Here is a 21,632-nt window from a genome sequence, read left to right on the forward strand (position 1 = left end):
AAACCACTGAAACCTAGTGCATCAGTTTTGATTTCTCTCTCTCACACTCACTCCTGCGGTTTGTGTGTCCTGCCCCTGTTTATTGCCTAGTATTAAGATGCGTTTAGGGCGGGTTTACGCCATCGCCATTTACAGACACATCCCCATTTACACCTGATTGTATATGATTCTCTTTGATCACATATTTTCGGATTTCATGACTGCATCATTCACTGATTCTTGAGATAAGAGACAAAACATGTCTTGCATACAAAAGTCATCTTTATGTTAAAAATCAAGACATTCTTAATAATAAAAATACTGGATAGGTTAAATCTAAAGTAAATGTGTATACTCAGGGCATTTATGACTTAACGTATGTATGACTTAACGAAGCACATGTAACTTAGGCCTAGTTCCCACTAATATGTTTTCGTTTGAAAACGCATCTTTTTCTCTCCATTTTGGGCTTCTATCCACACAGAGACAAACACGAAATGTTAAAACGGAGATTTTTGAAAACGCACTCCAAAGTGGATACATTTGAAAATGCCGTTTTCGCGTTGTAGCGTGGACTGTGAAAACAGATACTTTGGAAAACGACGCATTTTTAGTCATGTGATCTATCCAACCAAAAAAATCAAGATGGTGGCCTGTGTTATAGTAGCGCTGTTGTGCCTGATACTCACTTTGATAGCATTGTTAAAAAATAAATGTCACTTTGTACAATCTTCACATTGCATTCCTTCAAAGGCGAAGGGAATTTTACTCGGAATTGGAGTTCGGCGACAGAACATGAGGACAATTGCGTTTCAGACCTTACATGCAATGGGGATTTTCCACATGCACAGTGACATGAGTGGTGATGGTGTAGTGGGCTAAAGCACATAACTGTTAAACAGAAGGTTTCTGGTTTAATCCCCAGAGCCACCACCATTGTGTCCTTGAGCAAGGCACTTAACTCCAGGTTGCTCCGGGGGGGGATTGTCCCTGTAATAAGTGCACTGTAAGTCACTTTGGATAAAAGCAGCTGCAAAATGCATAAATGTAAATGTAAAATTACACGATTTAAGCATTTTCATATGTTTCTGTGTGGATGAGCAACTTTTGGAAAATGCTTGAAAAAGTGTGGACTGAGAGCGTTTTGAAAGGAAAATGCCATTTTCAAATATATCCGGATTAATGTAGACGTAGCCTTAACCTGTCCTCAGCAAGAGGTCACAATGTTAAAAAATTGCCAAACAAAGTGCTTAATATGCTACAAATTCATAAAAATAAATATCAAATGAAAGTTATGGGACAGTAAGATATTAAACAACATAAAGTAAACTATAAGTTATCCATCCATCAATCCATCCATCTTCAACCGCTTATCCGAAGTCGGGTCGCGGGGGCAGCTGCTCCAGCAGGGGGCCCCGAACTTCCCTATCCCGAGCCACATTAACCAGCTCTGACTGGGGGACCCCGAGGCGTTCCCAGGCCAGGGTGGAGATGTAATCTATCCACCTAATCCTGGGTCTTCCCCGAGGCCTCCTCCCTGCTGGACCCCTGGGAGGCGGCCAGGGGGCCTCCTTACCAGATGCCCAAACCACCTCAACTGACTCCTTTCGACACAAAGGAGCAGCGGTTCTACTCCGAGCTCCTCACGGATGACTGAGCTCCTCACCCTATCTCTAAGGGAGAAGCCCGCCACCCTTCTGAGGAAGCCCATTTCGGCCGCTTGTACTCGTGACCTAGTTCTTTCGGTCATGACCCAGCCTTCATGACCATAGGTGAGGGTAGGAACAAAAATTGACCGGTAGATCGAGAGCTTTGCCTTTCGGCTCAGCTCTCTTTTCGTGACAACGGTGCGATAGAGCGAGTGCAATACCGCCCCCGCTGCCCCGATTCTCCGGCCAACCTCCCGCTCCATTGTCCCCTCACTCGTGAACAAGACCCCGAGGTACTTGAACTCCTTCACTTGGGGCAATACCTCCTTCCCTACCCGGAGTACGCACTCCATCGGTTTCCTGTATAAGTTATAAGTTATATTTTTCATAATAAAATGCCATGTCAAAGTTGTGTCCTCACTTTGTGTCAACTCTGTCTGATTTATTCGGGATTATACAAAAATCTGATTATGTCATGGTCAGCTATAACTCAGAGGACCCCTTTACCTCTTCCTGCTCATGGTGGACGCAACAGTAGGACACGTGGTCTGGTAATTTTTATATTTTAAACAAACATGTCTCCCATTATGATAATTTCTATTAGAATTGTGGGATCATTTTAGTATTTTAGTTTAGGCTATAGAGGCACCTTCAACTGAGTAAAAAAAACTAAATGGCTTCAGTGTGCAGCACATGGTTGAGATTTAAAAATATTACATTTTGTCAACACATTTTCAGAATAGAGTGAAAACAGAAAAAGAAATGTGTGTAGAATGTCTTTTATCCCTTAACTCCTTTACTGAACACCATTATCAGATAATTAAAGACTTTACACTCTTGTTGGATGGATCAAATTAAAATATCATCCTTTTAGTGGTCTAATGGAGTTGACACTAATTATAGGAAGATGCAAGTTATGAAGTGAATACATTTTCATTTAAAACCTGTAAAAACCTGTTCCCTTACATGGTTCGTTAGCTGACACCTTTATTAACAAATATATTCATTTCAAATTAATTTACTATTAAAAAATATGCATTTTAATGTGCATTTACAGTATACCAAAAATATAAGGACAATCAGAAAGGGGGGCCTCGGTAGCTCAGAGAGTATTGACGCTGATTACCACCCTTGGAGTCATGAGTTCAAATCCAGGGTGTGCTGAGTGACTCCAGCCAGGTCTCCTAAGCAACCAAATTGGCCTGGTTGCTAGGGAGGGTAGAGGGTTGCTAGGGAGGGTTGCTATAATGTGGTTCTCTCTCAGTGGGGCGCATAGTGAGTTGCCGTGGAGAATAGCAGGAAGCCTTCGCGATAATGCACTCAGCAAGTCGCGTGATAAGACGCGCAGATTGACGGTCTCGGACACAGAGGAAACTGAGGTTTGAGTGAGTCACTACACCACCACGAGGACTTGGGAGTTGAGCATTCCAAACTGGGAAGAAAATGGAGAGAAAAAAAAGAACAATCAGAAAGTGCGGCAAAAATGGCTTACTGTTTCTGCCAATTACGCTCACATTTAATCTTAGTGCAAACATGATATTTAGAGCAGAATTCTCCATTATTTTAATGGAGAACCTGTTTGAACTGAGCTGAAGTGCTTGATATTAGGCATACTGAAGTTCGGTGAAGTCTCTACATTAATGTTTGCACTTTTCAAATTTTCCGACCAAATGGTTATTTGCTTTTCAAGCCACACGTTGCCAGTAAAGTTTTATCGCAGCAGATGATTGACAGGTTGAATTTTCACCCTCAAACTCCTTTTTCAAAGTACTCGCGCTTAAGTCACAAATATATTGCTGTTTATATGATACTGTATGTACTGTATAACCCATTATAATGGATGCTACAGTACACCCCTGAATGTAGCCTCAGTATTTCTGAAATGAAAAAATGACGGATAAAATAAGACCATGACAGAAATTTTACAACTCAGAGTGATGGATAAAGATTTTTCTAGCGCGACCTCTAGCTGTCTGTACAGCTGTAGTTACGCTGACTGACCCCTGCTGACTGGGAGTCACAACAACCTGAAGATGGTACTTTAAGCTTGCATTTCTTCAATGGTAGGATAATTCCTAATTACTGAATTTATGTACGGTCAGTGGAAACGATTAATCACATTAATATTTTCTATAATTAATCACACCGAATTAACATGTTAAATCGACAGCCTTACCATAAATATAAAGCATGTTTTATTAACATTACAATGGCGATAAAAGAGCTGTTAATTTGTAGGCCAAAACCCTATTGGGTTTTATAATGGGGTTTTTCAACTTATGAGTAAAATTAGATCTGTTGTAAACATTACTTCATGATACATGGACGTTTTGTTCTACAAGATATTTTACACACTTTCTTACATCAAATATGAATTTGAAGCCGCCGTGTGATTTTTAAAAAGGTATGCAATTCAATTCACATTTGAGGTATGAAAGTGTGTAATATATGTTGTAGAACAAAATGTCCATGTATCATGAAGTATAACACAGACCTTATTTTACTCATAAAGCTCCCATTATAAAACCGCATAGGAAAATCCCAAGGGAAAACATGGTGAATTCTCTTCCAGGTTTGTGGACTATAAACTGAACAGCTCTATACCATGACAATCTTGGAAATATCTTACAATACCTTATATATACACATTATATGAATATGGTAATATTCAAACACACCAAGTTGGGCAATATATCAGAATACCGTGATTTTACCATCTTTAAACCATGTTAACGCCCCAGTATAATCAAACACACATATGAGAATAAAGAATTCATTGTAATATTGAATAAAGACAGCATAGTACTCTCGATCAAACTTTAGAAGCAATGCATTTTATTATAAGTGCCAACCAAAACATCAATAGCAATTTCATAATAATTGGAGAATCGCAACATGGTGTCTGTTATGATGCAGACGAGGGCAAACAAGGAGTGGGATCGAAATGCGATTTTATTAGACAAAGTGCAAATAAACAGACAGGAACAAAAGAAACTACCACAATGGGTAAACAGAAACGGGAAAACACGGCTGAAATGAACACGGGAAGACAGGCAACGGAGAAAACATCGGAACAGGGAAACATCAAAACAGTTGAAACATCCATAACATTCACATGCAATGAAACAACGACCGACAAGGGAATGGAGGAACAAACAGGGTTTAAATACACAAGGACAGGATGATACAAACGATAAACAGGTGCGAACAATAACACAATGTTGGAGACCTGGAACCATGGTGATGGTGACATGGAAAACATGGGGCAGACTACCAGGGAATCGTGACAGAGAAACATGGTGATGGTGACACGGAAAACACGGGGCAGACAACAGGGAATCGTGACAGAATCCCCCCTCAAAGGATCGGATTCCAGATGATCCCAAAAAAAGACAAACAAACCCACAAAACAAGAAACAAAAACAAGAAACAAAATCGTCCAGGGAGTGGAGGGGAGGCAGGCAGACCAAAGAGGGCACCAGGGGTAAACAGACATTCCAAGGGAGCACAAGGGGCAGAAAGACAGTCCAAGGGGACACAAGGGGCAAACGGACAGTCCAAGGGAGCACAGAGGGCAAGAAGGCAGTCCAAGGGGGCAAGAAGGCAGTCCAAGGGGCAGGGACAGGTTCAGGAGGCCTGGGAGGCGGCCAGAGGACGGGGACAGGTTCAGGAGGCCTGGGAGGCGGCCACAGGACGGGGACAGGTTCAGGAGGCCTGGGAGGCGGCCACAGGACGGGGACAGGTTCAGGAGGCCTGGGAGGCGGCCACAGGACTGGGACAGGTTCAGGAGGCCTGGGAGGCGGCCACAGGATGGGGACAGGTTCAGGAGGCCTGGGAGGCGGCCACAGGACAGGGATGAGGAACTCCGAGGGTGGAGAGCCATGGGTGGCTCAGGAGGTGGAACTGTAGAAGGCTCTGGATTTGGAGTCGTGGGAGGCTCAGGAGGCAAAGCTGAGGGAGGCTCTGGAGACGGAGCTGAGGGAGGTTCTGGAGGCTCAGGAGGCGGAGCTGAGGGAGGTTCTGGAGGCTCAGGAGGCCGAGCCGAGGAAGGCTCAGGAGGTTCAGGAGGCGGAGCCGAGGGAGACTCAGGAGGCGGAGGCGGAACCATGGAAATCTCTGGAGAGTCAGGGAGTGGAGTCGTTGGAGGCTGCGCCGTAGGAGGCTCTGGAGGCGGAGACCTGGAAGGCTCTGGAGACTTGAGAGGCGGAGCCCTGGGAGGCTCGGGAGGAGGAGCCCTGGAAGGCTTGGGAGGAGGAGGAGCCCTGGAAGGCTCGGGAGGAGGAGCCCTGGCTCTGGAGAGGGTCATGGCTACTGGCGCTGGCTCTTGGACGGTCATGGCTACTGGCGCTGGCTCTTGGACGGTCGAGGCTACAGGCGCTGGCTCTTGGACGGTCGAGGCTACAGGCGCTGGCTCGCTAACCGGGGCTGACGAGTGCTCAGGCTCGCTGACTGGGGCTGACGAGGGCTCAGGCTCGTTGACCGTGGCTGACGTGGGCGCAGGCTCGCTCACAGTGACAGGCGTGGGTGCAGGCTCGCTCACCGTGACAGGCGTGGGCGCAGGCTCGCAGACTGAGGCAGGCGTGGGCCGTGAGACGGAAGCCCGTCTTCGCTTCCTCCTCCGGGCAGATGAAGTGGACCGTGCAGGCTCATTGACGGTGACAGGCATGGGGGTTGGCTCGCTGACAGGTGGGGCAGGCGTGATGGGAAGAGCCATGGGCGAGTGGAAGGTCACCACTGCGGGAGGTGAGGTTGGGTCCTCCTCTGCCACGCCCACAGTGAGTGGCGAGCCGCTGACCAGCAAAGTCTCTTCCACAACATCGCGGAGCTTCCAGCCGTGCGTCACCGATGGCAACAGCTCCTTGAGCGAATCGGTCAAATTAGCCCGGAAGAACACCACCAGGGAGGAGTCTGGGAAGTCGGTAGCCCACGCTAGGTCCAGGAAGTCTCTAATGTGGTCCTCCACTGGGCGGCTTCCTTGCCTCAGGTTCAGGAGGTGGCAGCTTGCCTGAAGAACCGCTGGATCCATTGTGGTCGGTCTTTCTGTTAGGATTCAGATGAGGGCAGACGAGGAGTAAGGATCTAAATGCAGCTTTTTAATGAAAAAGGTGAATCGGATAACACAAAATAACAAAACAATACAGGGAACAAACAAAACATCCACGAGGGGAAAATAAATTATAACATGAGAAACATCCACGGAGAACACTGGCAGGAGAAACATCCAGAGAGAACCATTACATTCAACATTTGACAACCGATAATGAATGAACAAACAAACAGGGTTTAAATACAGAAGGGTGATGATGATTAAATTACATACAAGTGAGAACAATGAAAGCGATGAGGGCAGGGGATTATGGGAAGTGTAGTTCTATGAGAGGTGACAGGTGAAACACTGAGCAGACAACAGGGAATCGTGACAGTGTCAGTGAGTATTGATTTAATATCATGAGTAATGAAGTACTATATTGTATTGTTTTCTCCAGAGACCTGTAAATAATACATTATGCATGTACATTTTTGGGGTAAGCGCCTAGAATAATTACTATTGATGAAGTAATTTGTCTCACTGTGTGTTTGTGAGAAAACAATATATCTGTAGTACACATGTCCCACAATTGTACCGCAATTTGAGTATTTTTCAAAAAATATCTAATTTTTGCATTATTATCATACATATAATCTTCATCAAATCAATAATAGAGAGATTACATGGAAATATTGGTACTGTTAAAAAAATTATTTGTCACACGAGAAGTAATACAGCTTAAAAGACATGCAGACCAGTCACTGTACCTAAAATAAACACTTTCCCTTATACAAATATATAAAATGTTTAAAAAGTTTATGTCCATATTTGTTACAAAGAATGACTCCATAAACAAAATTCGTTTTTCCTTTCTATTTTGTTAAACTCAAGTCTTCTATTCATGTGGATAATTGAGATCCACAAGAAGACATTTTCAAGGTCTGACGAATATTTCAACATCCTGTCACACCAACACACGTAATCTTAAAATTATTTTAAAAACTAAAGCAGTTCCCCATCTGTAGCTCACTTCGACGTTGTGTCGAATTAAGCGACACTAGGGGACTTTCTTGAAGGCCTCGGTTACCTCTGCACTTGAGAAAGGCCAATGAGAATGTGGGAGACAGAAATTGCATGTCCCTCCCCCAGACATACGGGTATAAAGGGAGGGAATCATGCATCTGTTCGTTCAGATTTCTTCTTAGGAGCCGAGCAGTTGTGCGTTCAGCGAGCTGAGATCACTACTGTTCCACTCACCTCTGTAGAGCATTGTTGTTGGATCTACGGCAGCTTTCTCCTTCTCTGCGTGGCAGTGCAGCTTTGCCCCTGGGCACTTCGACAGCGTTTCCTTAAAGAGTAAAAGAGTATATTTTCTTTAAAAGAGTATACACATTGGGATTGAACATCTTTTTAAAGATGCATATTTTTAAAGATGTCTTTCCGCCTTTGTGTAGTTCCTGGATGCGGCAGATATCTCTCTGCTTCTGACAGTCATAAGAGCTGCCTCGCGTGCCTGGGCTGCGATCACGGGCAGGCAGAGTTTTATGAATGGTTCATGTTCCCAGTGCGAGAACATAACCATGGCAACGTTGTGATCGCGGCTTTCTTTTCTCTGAGAGAAAATCACTTCAGCCGCACCAATCCCCCCCACCCCCACCCCCCCCCCCCCGCACCGCATCTCCTTCCTACGGGATTAGGGCCGGCGCGGCTGGCGATGAAGGTGATTTGGGGAGTGCAGTGGGCTCGGTTGCGCCGGGTAAATCCCCACGAACCACACACCCCCAGCACGCTCGTTTGCTTCCGTTCGGGCTCTAAGTGAGAGCGGCTCGCCTCACGGCCTGTCTGTTTACTACCTCGGACCCCGCAAGCTGGATGATGATTTTTGCAGCTGCATTGGAGAGTTTCACAGCACAGATGTCCACTATGCTTGCCCAGGCCACTGTTAGCGCAGGGCTGGACTGGAACCCTCTACCCCCTCAACCCTCACGGCTAGACGATTGGTTCCTTGGGTCAGGGTGCCGCTCACAGCCACCCCAACCATACAGAGCGGCCCAAATTGGTCTCCGCACTGCATGCCATGGCCCCCTGAAAATCCTCCATGCTAAGACACTTAAAGATATGCACTTGGGAAGTCCTGTTCCTGATGTGCTGCAGGAACTGCACTCGATGAACAATCTCGAAGGTCACAGCACAGGCACTCGGACAGGTGACGCACACACTCGTGGTCCAGGAATGACATCTGCGGCTGAACCTGGTTGAGATGCGGGACCCCGACAAAGCCTGCTTTCTCCACGCCCCCGTCTCCCAGTCCGGCTTATTCGGTGACACCGGCAGTGAGGAAGTAGACGGAGGCCATCTCCCACATCATGCCTCGCTGCCATTCCAGCACGAGCTGTGTTCCTCTGCTCGTTGAGGGCGTCCCCCTATTGCTTCTAAACAACAGGCAGCTCCTCTTTAACCTGGGCCCAGCTCTCAGCCCCAGCGTTGAGCTCCCCGCAGGAAGCTGACGCCCCCAAATCACGAACTACTAATGGGACCCAGAAGGCTCCTAAGCGTTCCTGAGATGAAAAAACCAAGGAGCGAGATGGCTGCTACGGAGATGGAGGGAAATATCTTGCTGCACCCCACCCGGGCCGCAGTACCCACATTGCCAGGAAAAAGAGAGCGGTTTCCACACTACTTTGGTCACCTAACCGATGTCCCCACATGCCGTTCTCACGGCGGTGTGGCGCCAAGCACCTACAATCACGGCACCATGGATGCAGCCCCCTCACCTCCACGGCCCTCGACTGTAGACTCCCAGCAGGCCAGTTCTGACGAGTCTAGAGGACACCTCCATAGGACCTCCTCCTCAGTCACTTTCCTGCCCCCCAGATGGGTACGTGGAGCGAGGTAAGTGCTTTGAGTTTTTTTTTCTCAGCACAATTGTTTCAGGACGCAACTTTGCTCGCTGACATATTACCTGCTCCCCCCGCTGCAAAGCACCACCGGGTACATCATACATGATCGTCCCATTAGTGCCCCCCACCCAGAGCTTGGGTGCATCGCCTACTTCTTCCAACCCGCTGCGCTGGCAGGCCGGGCCATCCAACTCGGAGACGCAATTTAGTTCATCAGGCTATAGTGCGATAGTGCTGGCCCTCCAGTCGAGATGAAGCCAGGGTTCTACGGCCCTTGCTTCATTTTACCCAAGACAGATGGTGCGTGGCGGCCAATCTTGGACCTGCGCTCATTAGGTGCTAATGCGTATACTTATTATAATGTGTGTACAGCATCTAGATTGTTCGCAGCAGCAGACCTGAAAGATACGTACTTTCAAATCTCACTTTGCCTCAGCACAGACCCTTCTTATAGCTCACGTCCGACAGGCCGACGTACTAGTACCAGGTCCTCCCCTTCAGCTCGTCCCTGTCTCCTCGCATTTTCACGAAGGCCGCAGAGGCTTCCCTTGCCCCGCTAAGAGAAGTGGGCATCTGTGTACTCGACTACCTCAATGATTGGCTGATTCCAGCTCACTCTCGAGAGTCTCTGTGCACCCACAGGGACCAGGTGCTCAGGCACCTCAGCCATCTAGATCTTCAGGTCGACAAGGAAAAGAGCAAGCTCTCCCCGGTTCAGAGCATCTCTTTTCTCAGCATGGAGTTAGACTCAGTCTCAACGACAGCATGGCTCCTGGACGGGGGAGTTGCTGTAAATTCTTGCCCTGCGGATGTTTCTCCTGCTATTTCGGGGGAGGCACATCTTGATTCGCTCAGACAGCGCTACGATAGCGTACAGAAATCACCAAGGCGGCATGCGCTCTCGTTATATGTCAAGCAATAAGGTACAAGAGGCAGTGCTGTATGTCACTGGACTTCTTGTTGCTGACGGCACGCTGCACGAGTGTTTGTAGCCTGCTTAGCATTGCTTATTCTTATTCTCATACGTTCATCGTTTTATCCTCTGTCACTTTACTGCATGTTTCAGGTTTTTCAGTTTTTCTACTGTTTCATCTGCGTGTATTTTACCTGTTGCTGCTGGCGCCTAGCTCGACTAGTTTTTTTTGCATCGCTTGTATATCTGGTTTCAGTCTTTAATCCTTCCATTTTTCAGCACGCATTGGGTTTTCCCATGCATTATTCTCTTATAGCGATTCAACTGCTTGCATATTCCACCTGCATCCGCTTTCTATATTAAAATCAATTAAACTACATGCATTTTTCAGCACGCACCCGTCTCTCTCCTCTGTGTTACATGGATTGCATTGATCTCAAAGCACCGCTTATCTAGAACAACAAACAACAAACAATTGCGTGAGGGATTCACATCAATCTCAAACACTCACCGGTCAGGAACAAAGAACAACAACATACAAACATGGCATCTGCTCATGATATTTCTTCCTACATTGCATGTCATATGTTTACAATAGCCTCCTCCATCAGCAGTGAGAGATTCACATGTGATAAATGTAAGAAATGAGTCAGACTGACGGAGAAGGTTAATAAGTTAGAGACACGCATCTGAATGCTAGTGGAGGTCAGTGAGAAAGAGAAGCCAGTAAATACTGTTTCGGATGTGGGTAGAACAGAGAGTAACACACACACTCAGGTCCCAGCTGTAGAGCCCCCGCTGCAGGGCGTTTGGGTGACGTCTCGGCGGCATACTTGCTCAGCAAAGCGACACCACTCTCCCATTCCTGTTAGGGTTTCCAATCGATTCTCCCCACTCAGTGATGCACCTACTGAGAATCATGTTGAAAGGGCCCTTGTTATTGGCGATTCTATTGTAAGGAACGTGGAAATACAGACTCCAGCTACTATTGTTAATTGCATTTCAGGTGCCAGAGCGTCTGATATAAAATCAAATTTACAAGTGCTGGCTAATGCTAAACATAGATTTTCTAGAATTGTTATTCATGTCAGCACTAAAGACGTCCGGCTTTACCAGTCAGAGATCACTAAAGATAATGTTAAAGAGGTGTGCGACTTTGCAAATACAATGTCAGACACTGTAATATGCTCTGGTCCCCTCCCTGCTCGTCGTGGTGACGAGGTTTATAGTAGATTAGTGACACTGAATGGCTGGATCTGAGTTGTGTCTGAAGAATAAAATAGGATTTATAGACAATTGGAAGAGTTTTTGGTGTAGACCTGACCTGCTAAAGAGGGCTGGAATCCATCCCTCCAGGGAAGGTGCTGCTCTCCTGTCTAGTAATTTGGCTCATAGTCTTAATAATGATAGTATCTGACTAACTGGGACCCAGGTCAGGAAGCAGACAAACTGGTTAATCCGAATGTCTGCTAGCTGCCTTAGGATGTCACACAGGTCACATAAACTACAACACATAGATACTGTATCACCTAGATATCTCATAGAGAATGTGTCTGTTCCCCGAACTACCAACCACAAAACCCTCTCTAAATCATTTAGAAAAAATTGGATTAAGGTCAAACTTATTAACAAAACTGAACAAAACAAATTAAAAATAAACATCATAAAATAGGGCTACTAAACATTAGATCTCTTTCTACCAAAGCACTAATTGTTAATTAAATTATTACAGATCATAGTTTGGATGCGCTCTGTTTGAATGAAACCTGGCTTAAACCGAATATATTAGTTTAAATTAATCTACTCCCCCAGGTTATTGTTACAAACATGAGTCTCGTCTGAGGGGTCGAGGAGGAGGTGTTGCTACAATTTACAGTGAAGTTTTTGGTGTTACTCAGAGGACAGGATATAAATGTAAGTCTTTTGATCTAATATTGCTTAATGTGACACCGTCAGATATAAATAAAAAAAACGGTGTCGTCTTTTGCCCTTGCTACAGTATATAGATCACCCGGGCCTTATTCTGATTTCCTTGGTGAATTTGCTAATTTTTATCAGATCTTGCAGTTAACATAGATAGAGCTTTATTTGTTGGTGACTTCAACATTCACATAGATAATGAAAATGACACATTGGGATTAGCAATTATTGATCTTCTCAACTCTCTTGGAGTCAGACAAATGTAACGGGACCAACTCATCACCGTAATCATATGCTAGATTTAATTCTTCATGTGGAGTTGATGTTGATAACATAGAAATTTTGCAGTAGAGCGATGACATCACGAATCATTGCCTCGTCTCTTGTATGCTGCATTGAGCTAATGTAACTCAAATCTACACCATGCTATCATTCAGGTAGAACTGTTCTTTCAACCACTAAAGATAGCTTCACTAATAATATTCCAGATCTATCTCATACAGTCAATAAACCCCAAAACCCAGAAGAACTTGATGAAATAACAAAAAGCTTATTAAGAAATAAGCCCTGCACCATGGTACAATGATCACACTCATGGTCTCAAGAGAACAGCTCGGAAAATGGAGCACACGTGGAAGAATACAAAATTAGAAGTATTTCGTGGTGCATGAAAGGATAGTGTCTGTAGCTACAGACAGGCACTAAAAGCTGCCAGGTCAGCATATTTTAGTAAACTCGTAGAAAATAACCACAACAATCCTAGGTGTTTATTCAATACTGTGGCTAAATTGGTTAGGAATAAAGTCTCAACAGAACCAGATATTATGTCGCAGCATAAGAGTAATGAAAAAATTGGAGTTATGCAATCATCTGTCATACTACCTCAGAAAACCGTGTCTAATAATTTTCCTCACGTGCAACTTCAATCCTTTGCTGTCATAGATCAATAAGAGCTAACAAAACTAGTCGAAATATCAAAAGCCACAACATGTTTGTTAGATCCAATACCATCTAAGCTCTTAAAAGAGGTATCTCCTGTCATTTCAGAACCTCTTCTTAATATTATTAATTCCCCACTATCCTTAGGACATGTCCCAAGTTATCTAACCGCTTATTAAGAAGCCCTTACCTGCAGAACTGGCAAATTATAGACCGATTTCAAATCTCCCGTTTATGTCGAAAATACTAGAAAAGGTAGTATCCTCCCAAAAATTTTAATTTCTACAGAGAAATAGTATATATGAACAATTTCAGTCAGGATTTAGGCCTCATCACAGTACAGAGACTGCACTTATCAGAGTTAAAAATTACTTGCTCTTATCATCTGACCGCGGCTGCATTTCACTTCTAGTGCTTTTAGAGCGTAGTGCTGCATTCGACATGATAGATCACGACATTCTCTTGAATAGGCTTGAGAATTAAGTTGGCATCTGTGCAGTTGCATTAGCATTGTTTAGGTCCTATTTAGTAGACTGCTACCACTTTGTCTATGTAAATGAGGAATTGTCAAACCAAACAAAAGTAAAGTATGGAGTGCCACAGGGATCAGTTTTAGGGCCTCTGCTTTTCTCCTTGTATATGCTTCCCCTGGGAGATATTATCATGAATCGTGGAATAAGTTTCCACAGCTATGCCAACGATACCCAATTTTATATTTCTTCAAAACCTGATGAGATTTCACAATTCTCCAAATTAGCAGAGTGTATCAATGAAATAAAAGATTGAATGGCCAGAAATTTCCTTCTCAATTCCGACAAAATAGAGGTTCTAATTACGGGAATATAATTTGACTCTCGATGGATGTACTATTACATCATCTTTAACAGCGAAGAACTTAGGTGTTATATTTGATACCAATCTGTCCTTTGAAAATCAAATTACCAATGTTTGTAGAACAGCATTCTTCCACCTAAGAAATATTGCGAAATTATGGCACATGCTCTGTGTTGCTGATGCCGAAAAAACGAATTCATGCGTTCATGACCTCAAGACTAGATTATTGTAATGCAATTACAATTAAACGACCCCCTTCAGGGAAGGCCTTTTCATTGCTGTGTCCGGTGCATGCTTTGCGTACCTATGTATCACACCCATGCCGTGCCCGCCCCCTTGTGGGTTTGAGCACCCTTGACGAGAAGTGTGGCATCCTCGTGGGCACTGGACAAAGGCACCTCCCTAGCAGACATTTGCAGAGCAGTGGGCTGGGCAACACCCAATACCTTTACAAGATTTTCAATCTCAGGGTTAAGTCAGTCTTGTCCGTTGTTCCCTCAGGTCCGAGCATGTAGAACTCGGGAATGCGGAACGACTGACCGGGTGTTCCGCTTGCACATAGCACCTTTCCCCTCCACTGAGGTGATCACGTGTGCTCTTTTGGCCCTTGAGAGTCCACTAAACTCTCGCTCCCTGGATGTTCTTCCTCCCTAGCCCTCTGGTTCCATGAATTCAGCAGAGAAATTCCCCAGCCAGACCCACTACGGGTACTAAAATTAATCTGTACTGGAATAGGTACTCCACAGGATGGACCTTTGTGGACTAATCCCCCTGTGTGTAATTTCCTCGGTACGGTCCCCCTACTGGTGGACCCGCGTCTCTCTTGGGCAGTCCCCACTGCCCCCCAGTCGCCGTGTTTGTAGCAACTCCTCCCGAGGAGGAGATAGGATCTACCACCGCACCATTTCCAAATGTGTCCTGAAAACCCATGTGACTTATTTCTCCACACTTTACCTCTCCCCAGTCTGGGCAGGTAGTGGTCTCTGTGGGGTCTTTTCCCCCTGAAATAATAGTAGTTAGAAAAGAACGCCTTCCCAGATGAATGAGCAAGCATTAAAATGGCCCAGATGCTTTTATTCTATGTGAGAAACATAGAGAGAGAAAAGCCGCGGCTGGCGCGGTCTGCTCCCATACTTGGCATGTCGCTTTGTTCCCCCCTTCCAGAATGTCGGGAACCTAAAAAGTTTATGGCGATTTTTATGGGGCGTTGGGGAAGGGTACGTGTAGTCTGACGCAGCCTGTTGCTTTGGAACGCAACTGCCTGCCCACACCTGCGTCAGCAGCTCACGTACACGGTTCAGCGCATGGTGTGATTGAATAGGGATCCCTAGTGTCGCTTCATTCGACACAACGTAGAAGTGAGCGACAGACAGGGAACGTCAAGGTTACTGTTGTAACCTCTGTTCCCTGATGGAGGGAATGAGACGTTGTGTCCCCCGGGCCACGACACTGAACCGAGGCACCGATGGCCGAACCTTATTCTCGGCTCCTCAGTGCAAAACCTGAATTAACAGGCATGATTCCCTCCCTTTATACCCGTATGTCCAGGGGAGGGACATGCAAATTCTCATTGGCCTTTTCTCAATTTAGAGGTAACCGAGGCCTTCAAGAAAGTCCCCTAGTGTCGCTTCATTTGACACAATGTCTCGTTCCCTCCATCAAGGAACGGAGGTTACAATAGTAACCAAGACGATAGCACACCTAAACTACCAGGCAGCATGCAAAAAAGCAAAAAATAGTCACAAGGCTCTATTTTCCACAATGCACTCTAACCGTGCGATTGAATTAGCTAACATTTGCTATAATTTAGGCCTAAAATCTATTAGTCTCGACGAACGCAGACATTTCCATGCATAAATAACGAGTGTGTCATAGAGGTATACCTGACATTCAAGAAGGAAAATAATGTAAGAAACAAATTGTCTAAATATCTATTGTTCATTAGCTAACAACGTCTTAAGAATGGGCTGTCTTCATTTATTTTGCTTGCGAATTTCGTGAACGATTTCGCCAACCCACTTGAGCTTAGACTTAATGCATACTTGCACGCAAAATACCAAAACTTCATGGCCATGTCCAATGACTTTGCCCATATGACGTAACACATAGCACTACGCTTAAAACGTAGCGGCCTTAAAATATGAGTAATAGCCCAATGAGACTAGAGTGACTTCTAATGACAAGAGTGACAGCGATTTAATATCTTGACAAATTAGAATGATATCTTAGCTTTTTTATCTATGTCTCATTTATGAAAATATTTTTAAAACAACGATAAAGTGACAGTGGTAGGAACACCTACTACTGACATACAGTACAGGGAATAGCAATATCAAGCAAAAATGTCACTGCCGATGTGAATCCACACTGTTAAAAAGGGCAACCAACAATTGTTACCTTAAGGAACTTTAAAAAGCAATTTCTACTTGCTCTAACCTTTAAAATACTTTCTATAAACCTACAAAAGTCTTTCTTTTAGTTGACTCTTCATATTACAGTAAACTGGTATACGAGAATGAATTTTAATATGTTATTAAAAAACATACACATCACTTTTAAATGAACGGTTAAGTTTCATGTTTTTGAGTTGTGTAACATTGTGTGTAATCAGCTGTGAAATCAAAGACAGCCTCATTTAAGTCTTCAGCTGCTAAATCAGAACATTTACACTCATTAAGATTTGCCTGTATATTGAAGCAGGCTTTCACACTCATATAAACACACATGGCTGAAAAGACACAAGCACTCTTTCACACATGCATAGTTTACGTGCATACACGAATGGGCCGTAGTTAAAGTTAGCAGTGCTGTGAAAAGACAACTCAAGGTCAAAGTAATTGTAGAGACAAATGCTGGTAGTTTCTCACACACACATACTGTAGAGTGCTGATGCACACAAATGCAAACACGCACACAAATTGATGCAAAAAATGCCACTGAGATTTCGTTTTTTTGCCTGGCACACCATTACCCTTTCACCCTTTATAACTTACGTCCACTTTGTGTGTGTGTGTGTGTGTGCGTGCGTGCGTGCATGCATGAAGATTTCCATGACAATTTGCTTCTAAACATGATGGCCAGCAACTTTTTGTTCACTCATTAAACTGGAAAATGTCCATGTATATCGCCTGTGTGTGTGTGTGTGTGTGTGTGTGTGTGTGTGTGTGTGTGTGTGTGTGTGTGTGTGTGTGTGTGTGTGTGTGTGTGTGTGTGTGTGAAAAGTGCCATTACTGCTTAATAAGGCTGAATCCCACTCGTCAACCACAGATTTAAGATAGTGTAACTAATGAGAAACAACAAATACACACACACACACACACTTGCGCACACAGTGCTGGGCTTGTGTCTTACATTGCTGTATTCCCCCAGTGGGATTCTGTGCACAGGCTGACCAGCTCGGAACAGTAGCACTTCTTGCATCCACGGAGATGGTCTCCACAGAGATTATAGAATCCCTGTTTACAGCGGTCGCAGTCCTCTCCCTCGACATATTCCTAAAAAGAGAGTGGAGAGAGATGATAATATGGGCTGCACGCACTGCTGAACACTGATGAAGCTGTATTAACCCATGGGAAGAGTGTTATTCAAACACACATATAATGAAAGTCAAAAACATTAGGACACAGCACTTTCTGGTACAAAAACCTCTACAGGCAAGGAAAAGTAATTATTTTTCTATTTAATCTATTTTAATAGCTGGACAATCTCTCATTTCCCCTGGCTGTATCACATCTGCACATGTATGGTCATGCTCACACAGTATCTAATTGCAGTTGTCACTCCTCTTCTGAGTGTTTGATCTCGTACTATTCACATTCAGTTCAATTATTTACAGAGAAAAATGAATTTCCTTTAAATCTGTGTTGCATGTAAGAAACTGAACAATTCATTGTTAAAGGAATAGGTTACCCAAAAATTTAAAAGTCATTATTCATGCACCCTCATGTTGTTCCAAACCAGTGTTGGGATGTTACTTTGAAACTGTAGCTTCCCAAGCTATAAGCTATAGTAGTTAAACTACAGGTAAGCTACTCTTTTAAAAAAGTAGTCAGCCAAACTACATGCTACTAACTAAAAGTAGATAACTACATTGAAGCTACTGATAGAAGTAAATACAGATATTTCCCCAATCAGACATTTTTTTCATGAATTCAATTATAATCACATATTTCCTGTGGCACTACTACTGCAAGTAGCCTTTAGGCCCCGGTACACTTCAAACGAAATCGAAGAATAAACGGATGTGACATAATTTAGAACAAAATCTTGTTTTTGAGTTTGTTTCAGTTGTTAACAGCTAGCCGGGGTCATTTTCAGGAAAACTTCTTACCGGTTGCTAAACACCTTACTGCCATTGGTCCGGTAGGTGTGACCAGGAGCTCCACCTACTTTGAGTCTGACAGCTAATTCTGTTCTATCATCAAAAATACGCCAGCGTGCAGTTATTGAGGGCTGGTGTGGATTTACCTACAATATGATCATTTGAATAAGGAAATTTTCCCAAAACATGTCAAGTGATTTTATTTATTTTTAAATTTTTTGAAGATTGTGTAGAGCGAGGCCGGGATGTACACCTGGAGCTAATTATCTCGCCCAGCTGTTGGTGATTGCAGTGTTTGCGGATGGGGGATAAAGCCGCAATGAGAGCTGCAGTCGAGAATGACTCCTGGAGAGAGAGATATTCGTGAAGCTGTTTGTGTCTATGTGGAGCTGAAAAGCACCTTGTTAATGTGTGTTTATTGGCACTTTTCCACTGCACATTACGGTTTGACTCGCCTCAACTCTACTCGCTTTATGTTTATGAACTTGCATTTCCAATGCAGTTTAGTGCCATCTCAACGTGGGTGGAATATTAGGCTGATCGTCATAGTTGCGCCGCCTCTACTGCCGTGACATCATATTAAACATGACACAAACTGACCAAAACAATAACACGACCGCTAGCTGTTAGCTACTAGCTCATTGTGCAGCATAAAGCAGTTGTTAGGTTAGGTTACTTTATTGGTACCCGTAGGTAAACTAGTTTTACAGTCTGAGAGGCAGGACATCCTTACAACTTTGTTGACCACAACATAGCATGCAACATACAAAACATTAAAACATATAAAAACAGGTAGTAACAAAAAGAAAGGAGGAGCAGAAAACAGTACATGACCAGATTGCTTATGCATTTTGTGCAAATAATTTTACCGTTTGTTTAACAGAGTGATTGCCGCTGGTACAAAACTTTTAGCGTCCGTCCAGAGAGGAGATACTGGAATTCCCTATTCAGAGGATGAAGGCTACTGTCGTTTGTTCTTTTTTTGTGCTTTTATGTTGAAGTTTAGTTTAGTTCCTGTTTCCTGTTTGGTTTTTTGTAGTCCTTTGTAGTTGTCATGTTCACTGTTGTCTTTTGTTTTATGCTTTTATGTTGAAGTTTAGTTTAGTTCCTGTTTCATGTTTGGTTTTCTGTAGTCCTTTGTAGTTAATTTTTATGATTGGTGTTCCCTTGATTGTTTCCTCCAGGTGTCCCTCATTCCCTTGTTTGTTCCTTTGTGTATTTAAATCCTGCCTTTCCTCTGTTTGTTTGTCGATCGTTGTATGTGTTAGCTCTTTGTTCCCGTTCTATGTTTTCCTTGTTTCACTCTCTCGTTCCAGGTTCCTTTTCCCATCGTGGATGTTTTCTTTTCCCCAGTGTTTGTGTTCTTTTGTTTATTAATAAAGAAAAACCGCGCTTGGATCCAAATCACCCGTCTACCTTCTCTTGCTTCCCAAATCATAACAGAACGATCGACCGTCCCTGAGCCAACGCCTGTAGCCTCGACCATCCCTGAGCCAGCGCCTGTAGCCTCGACCGTCCCTGAGCCAGCGCCTGTAGCCTCGACCGTCACTGAGCCAGCGCCAGTAGCCGTGACCGTCCAAGAGCCAGCGCCAGTAGCCAGGACCGTCCAAGAGCCAGCGCCAGTAGCCAGGACCGTCCAAGAGCCAGTGCCAGTGGTCGTGCCCGTCCTAGAGCCAGCGCCCCTCAAGTCTTCCAGGGCTCCTCCTCTCGAGCCTCCTAGGGCTCCTCCTCTCGAGCCTTCCAGGGCTCTGCCTCTCAAGCCTCTCGAGCCTTCCAGGGCTCCACCTCTCGAGCCTCCTAGGGCTCCTCCTCCCGAGCCTTCCAGGGTTCCGCCTCTCAAGCCTCTCGAGCCTTTCAGGGCTCCACCTCTCAAGTCTCTCGAGCCTTCAAGGGCTCCGCCTCTCAAGCCTCCCAGGGCTCCTCCTCCCGAGCCTTCCAGGGTTCCGCCTCTCAAGTCTCTCGAGCCTCCTAGGGCTCCGCCTCCCGATCCTTCCAGGGCTCCTCCCCTCAAGCCGCTCGAGACTTCCAGGGCTCCGCCCCTCAAGCCTTCCAGGGCTCCGCCTCTCAAGCCTCTTGAGCCGTCCAGGGCTCCGCCTCTCAAGCCTCCCAGGGCTCCTCCTCCCGAGCCTTCCAGGGTTCCACCTCTCAAGTCTCTCTCGAGCCTCCTAGGGCTCCACCTCCTGAGCCTCCTATGGCTCTGCCCCCAGAGACTCCAGGGCCTACCAGGTCTCCGCCTCGGAAACCTCCCATGGCGCCACCTCTCTCGGCTCCACCTCCGGAGTCCTCCAGGTCTCCGCCTCTAGAGCATACTACGGCACCACCTCCCTCGGCTCCACTCCCTGAGCCTCCTGAGCCTCCCTCTGCTCCACCTCCTGAGCCTCCCTCCGCTCCACCTCCTGAGCCTCCCTCCGCTCCACCTCCTGAGCCTCCCTCCGCTCCACCTCCTGAGCCTCCCTCCGCTCCACCTCCTGAGCCCCTTCCGACTCCGCCTCCAGTGGCTCCCTCAGCTCCGCCTCTGAAGCCTCCCTCAGCCCCGCCTTCTGAGCCTCCTTCGCCATCGCCCCCTTCGGCTCCGCCTCCTGAGCCTTTCCCGACTCCGCCTCCAGTAGCTCCCTCCGCTCCGCCTCCGAAGCCTCCCTCAGCTCCGCCTTCTGAGCCTTCTACACCCTCGCCTCCTGAGCCTCCCTCGGTTCCGCCCCCAGGGTCTCCTGCGGCCCTGCCTACGCCTCCTTCAGCGCCGCCACCCAAGTCTTCGATTGCTCTGCCTCAGAAGCCCTCCTTGGCCCCGCATCACACGGCTCCACCCACTTCCCCAGTGGCCACTCCCAGGCCACCCAGATCGGTCCTTGCCCTGTGGCCACCTTCCTGGCCTCCTAAACCTGTCCCTGCCCCTTGGACTTCGTGCCTGCCCTCTGTGCCCCCCTGGACTGCCCTCCTGCCCCTTGTGCCCCCTTGGACAGTCTGTCTGCCCATCGTGCCCCCCTGGTCTGTCTGTCTGCACCTTGTGCCCACTTGGACTGTCTGTTTGCCCCTGGTGCCCTCATGTTGTTTTTGTGGGTTTTTGTCTTTGTTTTTTGTTTTAGGATCGTCTGGAATCCGATCCTTTGAGGGGGGATTCTGTCATGTTCATTGTTGTCTTTTGTTCTTT

At 45.7% G+C, this 21,632-nt stretch overlaps 1 pseudogene; it reads right to left on the bottom strand.

Moving 5' to 3' along the window:
• Positions 1 to 21,632, bottom strand: part of LOC127623567 (laminin subunit alpha-2-like) — a 241,100-nt pseudogene that overhangs the window by 207,776 nt on the left and 11,692 nt on the right.

The sequence above is a fragment of the Xyrauchen texanus genome, chromosome 30 (assembly GCF_025860055.1).
Source record: "Xyrauchen texanus isolate HMW12.3.18 chromosome 30, RBS_HiC_50CHRs, whole genome shotgun sequence".
Taxonomy (NCBI): Eukaryota; Metazoa; Chordata; class Actinopteri; order Cypriniformes; family Catostomidae; genus Xyrauchen; species Xyrauchen texanus.